We start from the raw sequence: 8280 nt of genomic DNA, 5'->3' as shown, positions 1-8280 counted from the left end.
TATACACAAAACATCAAAATGTACTATCCTCATAACAGTCTTTTATACATGTGATGCGAGTTTTAGAATATTTTTTTTAAAATATAAACAAAGTTAGAACTAAGTATTTTGCTAATTGCCTTAAAATATGGTACAAATATAAAAACTTTTGCAAAGAATATTTCATCAGTTCTCTATAAAACATATCCAATATTAATATAAAGAAATGTGACTTGGACTTTCAAAAAATCTTTGACAAGGTCCTTGACCAAAGGCTCTTAAGCAAACTAAGCAGTCATGTGATGAGAAGGAACGTCTCTCATGGATCAATGACAAGTTAAAAGACAGGAAACAAAGGGTAGGAATAAATGGTCAGTTTTCAGAATGGAGAGAGATAAATAGCGGTGTCCCCCAAGGGTCTGTTCTGGGACCAGTACTGTTCAATATATGAAAAAATGATCTGGAAAAGGAGTCAACTGTGAGGTGACAAAGTTTACAGATGATACAAAATTACTCAAGATAGTTAAAAAAGTCCAAAGCAGACTGTAAAAGTTTCAAAGGGATCTGACAAAACTGGATGACTGGGCAACAAAATAGCAGATGAAATCCAATGTTGATAAGTACATATTGTACATATAAAATGATGGGATCTAAATTAGCTGTTACCACTTTAGAAAGAGATCTTGGAGTCATTGCAGTTCTCTGAAAACATCTGCTCAGTCTGCAGTGGCAGTCAAAAAGCCAACAGAATGTTAGGAAGTATTAGGAAAGGGATAGATAATAAAACAGAAAATATCATAATGCCACTCTATAAATCCATGGTATGTCCACATCTGGAATTCTGTGTACAGTTTTGATCACCCCAGCTCAAAAAAAGATATAATAGAATGGGAAAAGGTGCAGAGAAAGGTAATAAAAACCATTAGGATTATGGAACAGCTTCCATACTAGGAAATTTTTTTTAAAAAGGGGACTGTTCAGTTTATGAAAGAGACAACTAAGGGGGGATATAATAGAGGTCTATAAAATCATAAATGGGATGGAGAAAGTGAATAGGGAAGTGTTATTTACTCCTTCATATAACACAAGAAGTAAGGGTTACCCAATGAAATTAATCAGCAACAGGTTTAAAACAAATTTCACACAATGCACAGTCAACCTGCGGAACTCATTGTCATCAGATGTTGTGAAAGCCAGAAGTGTAACTGGGTTCAAAAGAGGATTTGATAAGCTCATGAAGGATCGTTAATGACTATTAGCCAAGATGGTCAAGCAGTCCCTATACCTCCAACTGCCAGCAGCTGACGCTGGATTAGAAGCAATAGATCACTTGAAATTGCCGTGTTCTGTTCATTCCATCTGAAGCAACTGGCACTGGTCGCTCCCAGACAGGATCCTGGGCTAGACGGACTACTGGTCTGGCCCAGAATGGCTATTCTTATGGAACCTGACTTACTCACATGTTTGTCCAAGTCTCAGCCTCTAGTGGCTAAGCCTACAAAGCAGATGATAGTCCTGCTACAGATGACCCTTGAAGGAGATTCTGCTTTAGCACAGCTGGTATTGGTCTGTATTTCCAGTGCAAAAGGTGATATATTTGGTTCCCCTACTGTATATATATAGTTAACAGACTACTGTAGTGTCCTGCATGTAAGTGTGCAGTCAGGAATTGCTATACTACACCTTTAACGGGAACAGTGATGGCGCTCAGTAGAGCTTTCCCCTCCAATACAGTAAATACCAGCGGCACCAAGGACCAGATCATGATGACAATTAGTGATTTTCAGATTAGTTGGTAATTTTATCATCTGAAGTAAATAATAAACATCAAATGACATGGCACTAGTTCACCTTTAGCCTGGAAACAGAAAATAAACAAAAGCTTTTCAATGTGGCTGTATTTGCTTACATTTCCTCTTGTAAGCAACACTGAACTCCCTCCATGTTTTCCCATACTAGTAATGAGAAGGTGCTGCTGTACAAGAGTGTCAGATGCCAAAGTTCCTTAGTATAGCAGCAAGAAATATCATTGTAAAAGAATCTTACAGAACTTTCCTTGCATTAATTGCTGACTGATGACCACACTCTCAAGTGATGTTGTTATGAACTATAACATCAACCTTCAACTTCTGCACTGGTGCCAAGTCTTTCATGTATCTTGGCAGCAGTTTCAATGGCATGTCCACACAAATGGACAAATGGAAGGAATTGGCGGGCCAATGATGCAATGAGAATATGTTTTAGAGTTCAAGAGAACTCTAAGAGTATTTGTTGCACCAATTCAGGTGCAGGGTAGGCACCTTTCTAACATCTTCAAACAAACAGCAGAAATTGGTGGTCTGAAAGTAAGAAAGATAAATACTTGCCAAGTTACAGGCACTTATTGGAGGGAATGCTTTTGTGCTGATTCTTCGTAAGCCTTTTCTCTACCTTCTCAACAATTTAAAACTCATGGGGTGAACTTCTCCCCTTACCTCCGCCCTGCCCAAAGTCAAGGGCAAAACTCCCACTGACTTCAGTGGGGCCATGTTTTCACCTCTGTTGTTTCTGGACAACAGTTGAGACTGCAGCTTCTTTCTTCATGTTCTGAAATAAACACCCCTCATTCAGCTAATGTGAGTATGTGGGACATAGCTTTGTTTAAATACTTGTCTTAAAACCTTTTGAGAACGGTTTTCAGCATTCAAATTTTAAAACATGGCATGCTTCATATTGTTGGCCAGCACATCTGCGTTATCTGAAGTTGTTTAGATCCACTTTTTAAAAACCGTTTCAGGAGAGAGAGCCCTGATGCTTTTGGATTATCAAGCCTGAACCCATATGGTCTATATACTCAGAGGGAAGCAGTCATCCCAAACTGCTCTCCAGGAGGAATCCTGTCAGAGCAGGTGTCTGTTCATGGCATTGTTCTCCACTTTCTTAAATCTAATCGTCAGAAGTGTGGAAACTCCAAAATCTGGTGGGAAGCCCTATCTAGGCATGTGCATTTTTATACTACCTTCATTACTTTGGTACTTCAATCCCCCCTGAGTCTACTTTAGGAGCGAACCAGTATTAAAAAGACATCTTTCAGGCTATGATGCCACACCCATGGAATCACCACTTGGGCCTAATCCCACAATATAATGCATGCGGGCACACCCTCCACTGGCACAGAACCCCACTGAAGTCTGAGTCTCTGCACAGAGGTGCACATCTCATGGTAAGATTAGGGCCTAATTAGGTAACAGTGTCCTGCCCTCAGGGTATAGTCAGCCAATGGGAGTTCCCTGATGACATAATAATGCTATATTACATTTCATTGGCTGAGTATGTTATCAATCAGTCTCCTTCAGGGTAGTTGTGTGATTAGAATTCAGCTTACCCTTGTAGCTGAATTTAATCTCCCTTTCTAAAAATACTATTTGTTGCTACACTTTTAGATAGCTTTACTCTAAACACATACCCCAAAAGTGAGTAACCATTCTGAAAGAAGGAAGTTATGGTATGTGCTACCCTACCTAGACAAACAGGGTAAATTCTTAGTTATGATTTTTAATGAATATTTCTTTCCTTTTTTTGTAACTGAAACCTAGCTATCTTATACTTTTTGTACTTATGTGCATGTATTTTAAATGTTTAACTTACTTCTGTTCATGGCTCTCTGTCAGAAAGTAGTTTCAGTGCATAAAACTCTAGTTCTGTGGAAATATTAAAAGTGATTGCTGTAGTTGACTATCTTGGGGCCAAATCCTGAAGTCTTTATTCAGTTCTTACTCAAAACTCCCATTGGGAAAAAAATCCTGCATAAAGACCTTTGGATTTGGCCTTTTGAGAATACTGTCCATGTTGTTTTAGGCTGGGAGCCAGATGTAAGTCAATCCCCCTGCCTTTACTCCTTCAGAAAGGATTCTGAAAATAGCCATGATTCTGCATTTCTGACCTGAACATTTTTCAACAACAAAAGTGAGGGGGCCCCAATTTTTTTTTTAAGTTGGTAACTTTGGGACTAAGGAATTGTGTACACACACAAGTTGTATTGCTTTGACCATTTCAAGTATAAATAGGATATACATTTTTAAATATTCTAAAAAAAACAAAAAAACCCCTAACTTTTAGTACTGCAAAAACAGTCTGGAAAATGCATGAGCTGTGATGTGAATGAAAGAGCTCCCTCACTTTATTATTTTGAAAGTTCTGAGCTGTAGTTTTCACTAATAGATGTCTAGAGATATATATCTGTTTGGACTAGGGAGTGTTCAGTCTGCTTAGCAAACACTGTGTGGCAGTTCAGGGACACCCATTGGTGTAATGCTGGAGCTCTAGGGAAAGAATGTTTTGACATTCTCCCTCACCTGTCAAAGTTTAAAAACAATAGTTGGCAATTTCCACCTGCCACACACACACACACACACACAAAATCCATAAATCCCATTCTGGAGAGGAGATGCTCTGGAACTGCTCATGTAAAAGTAGGGGTATGAATAAAATTAAGATACAACTTACCTAAAAGCTATGCCTTTTCTGCTTTTCCTTTTTATAATTCCCTGTTCTCTTTATCTTTCTTTTTTTCAGTTTAATTCTTTTTTCTTCCCCCTTCTCTACTCAGTTTCTTTTCCCTTCTATCAAATGGTGTTTGTTCATTCCCCTTCATGTTTGTTTCCTGTTCTCTGCTTATGTTTCTCTTCACCATTCTCTTATCCTGGGACTTCCTCTTCCCTTCCCCAGGCTCACTAGTCTCTCTCTCGCTCTCTTCATAAATCTTCCATCTCTTTCTATTCTCCCTTTTATTCCTCAGTCTCTTCTTTCATCTCCTTCCACCACTCAATGGGTCTCCCTGTCCCTCCCAACTTTTTCCTCTCTCTCTTTCTTTTTCCATCCATCATCTCCCTGATTCTCCCAACCCTCAACCCCTTACCCCACCCCATTCTTTCCCTCCCTCCTTGATTCTTCCTTCCCTCAGTCTCTCTCTCTCTTCATCAAGACAAGACTATGTCCTTTTTCTTCCCCTTGCCCCCAGTCAGGCAGGCCTCCCCATTTGTGTTTTAATTTTGTGTCACTTCATGCCCAGGGACTTAGGGGCATATCAAACCTGGCCCACACAATGTGAGAATTTAGGCATTGGGGTGGTCTCCAGAGGCAGGGACTTGCATCTTCCCTCTATTTTTAACAGACATCAGATCCTAGCCCTGAAGGGGATCTTGGGCTCACCTCTAGCCAACAGGCTCATCTGCCTGACTGTAAAGCTTTCCCTCTAAAAATCAACTGAACTATGTGACCTGAAACTTTTTTATTTCGCATCCCAGTAATAAACCTCCTTCCTGAACAAACACATGAGAAAGCCTTTTAATAACACCAGTACAAGAACTCTCGGAGGTTTAGTTCTTTATGGATAAACATGCCCTGCGTGACAGAGAGGAGATCTTTACTCTCTCACGTCCCATGAAGGCACTGAAGGGAGGTGATTATTTTATGATAACCACACCTCTTGTCATCGTTTATTAGTCATATCATATGCTTGCTGAACACAGCACTTCTTTATATTCCCCTGACATTTTGCACATCTCATAAATAGTGACTAACTATCATCCTCAGGGCAAAGACTGAATCAAAATACAGATCAATGAGGTTTTATGGGAACAGTCCAGAATCAGTTTTAAACCTAGAATTATCTATGTACTGGGTGCAAAGTCTCTTAGATCCTTTATTTGCTAGTTTCAGGGAGAAAATGCAGTTTAATAAGACATGACTGTTATATTTGACCTTAAGCTTTTTCTGTATCAATCAAAGGGAGCAGAACACTTTCTACCTCTCTAACTGGAGAACTACGAGGGACTGATTCTCAGGACCTGCCAAATTACACTTGGTGCAAATCCAGAGGGTGGAGCAAATGTAGTTTTAAGCTAGCTTTTATTTTCCCCTCATCTTTGCGGCACTGTGCATTGGCCCAGTCTGTGGTCCAATTAGAGTAATTTTCAGGCTGCTCTCTCTTGTACCAGCTGCCAGCAGCTGGATAAAGGAATGTCCCAGCCAAGCCCCTTATGTCAGCAACTGAGGCCTGGTCTACACTAGAGTTAGGTTGACCCAAGGCAGCTTATGTCTACTTAACTATGGAAGCATCTATGCTAAAATTTTGCTCCTGCTGATATAACTCACCCACTATACAGAATTTATAACTCCACCTCCACGAGAGGTATAGCATCAGTGTTGATGTAGTTAGGTCGACACATTGTCAGTGTAGAGCCTGAGTTGCTTACATCGACTGCTGCCTTTCAGAACCCATCTCACAATGACCCACACTGACAGTACAATCAGTGCAAGCACTTCTGGTGATGATGCGCACTGCCAACACGAGGAGCAAAGTGTAGACACACACAAGCAACTTAATTACTGTGGTGGCTGTATGCCAACATAAATTAGGTCAACTTAATTTTATAGTGTAGACATTGTGACCTGGTGTGCTTAGGGCAGCCCGCACTGGAAATGCCACGGGCAGGGCAGGCTGCAAAAGGGTGAGCAGATATTCCCAAGACTGGTGGGTAACACTGAAGTTAAACTCCCCAAACAGCCACAAACTGTGCTTCTGATCTCCACCCTGGTTATCAAGAAGCAAAAAAAAAAAAAAAAAAGAACCACACAGCCCCCTTATTGCATTCCAGTTCCCAATCCTAGGTCCAGTACAATGAGAAGTTATTTTAAAACTCTGCTCACATACACAAAATATTCTTCTCATCCCAAAGGGCCAGCCACGTTGCCAGGTCAGTATAGGTTTGGATCTCACCCAAAATACCAGACTGCCAGCCAATTCTTTAATATCTAAAACTAAAGGTTTATTATTAAGAAAAAAGAAAGAACAAGAAGAGAGTTGTTAAATGGCAAAGCAGTCACATACACGCAAAGGCTTCAAAGTCCATATATCATGTTCTTAGCAGTATTGGTGAGTTTGCTGGCTTGAAAGTCCCTCTGGAACACATCCCCAGCTTGAATGGGTCATTCAGTCCTTTGTTCAGAGCTTCAGTTTGTAGATAAGTTACTTCAGAGGTAAGAAGCAGGAAGACCAGGAGCAGGACTGAAGACAAGAAGCAGGATTGAAGACCAGAAACAGGACTGAAGACAAAATGGAGAAGATGCAGCTGCATTTTATAGTGTTTTGCCATGCAGCTTGTATTTCCTTTTTCTGAAAACAAGCTGCCCAGCACATGGCATGGAAGCTGTAGAGTTCTCTGTCTACAGACATACCACATGCTTTGCTGCTGACTCATAAGGTATCTTTCCTGGTTCCTTTCAATGGGTTGATTGTACAGCTGATGGGCCATCAAGCAGGCCAGGCAAAGCTGATGCCAATCTGTCTGGGTGTGTCACCCAGAAACACAACACAAATTTGGAAATACATATATACCCTACATATCTGTAACTCATAACACAAAGATGATACAAACATAAATAAGATTCAGACTTGGCAAATTTTCGCAGACACCTCACATGGCATATCTGGTCAGATTCCTTGCAATTTTATAATATTGGTATCAATAATATTATAAAATGTCTCACATATTCCATACAGCCTCACAAACATGCTCTGAGGATGATAGCCTGGGAGCCACTATGGTGGGTCTGTGCCACTTAAGGATTAGCATCTGCTAATGAGGAGCGAGTACAGTTAAGGCCCACCAGTATTCCTCCAATACAGACATTGTGAGCAGGGATTCTCAAAAGACCCTAAGGGAGTTAAGCACCCAAATCTCATTGGTTTTCTGTGTGAGACACTTGTGTGCCCCATTCCCATAGTATCTGAGCACCTTCTTTTCTATGGGAAGTCCAAGTGCAGCCAGTGCTGCACTCTTGTATAAAGGGGAGTAGTGATACTGAGTGGGGTCTGGATGGAGCACATGCTGATCTAGCCTTTCTGGCCAAGTCCCTCCTTCACACGGGTGCAAAAAGGATATTTCAGACCCTGCTCTTCCTCATGGAGTCATAGCCCTTCCTACTGGGATGGGTGTGAGGAAAGAAATCATAGAATCATAGAATATCAGGGTTGGAAGGGACCTCAGGAGGTCATCTAGTCCAACCCCCTGCTCAAAGCAGGACCAATCCCCAATTTTTGCCCCATATCCCTAAATGGCCCCCTCAAGGATTGAACTCACAACCCTGGGTTGAGCAGGCCAAAGCTCAAACACTGAACTATCCCTCACCCCCTCAAGAGTATGTTTGTAAGGAATTGTGCAACCTCTGAGCACTGGAAACAAAACCAGGAGCTACTGTAGTTCCAGAATTTAAGATTATCACATCCACATATAAGAAGCCAAATCCCTTTTCCAGTAA

The sequence above is a fragment of the Lepidochelys kempii genome, chromosome 6, assembly GCF_965140285.1.
Source record: "Lepidochelys kempii isolate rLepKem1 chromosome 6, rLepKem1.hap1, whole genome shotgun sequence".
Taxonomy (NCBI): Eukaryota; Metazoa; Chordata; order Testudines; family Cheloniidae; genus Lepidochelys; species Lepidochelys kempii.
This window is presented reverse-complemented; position numbering follows the sequence as displayed.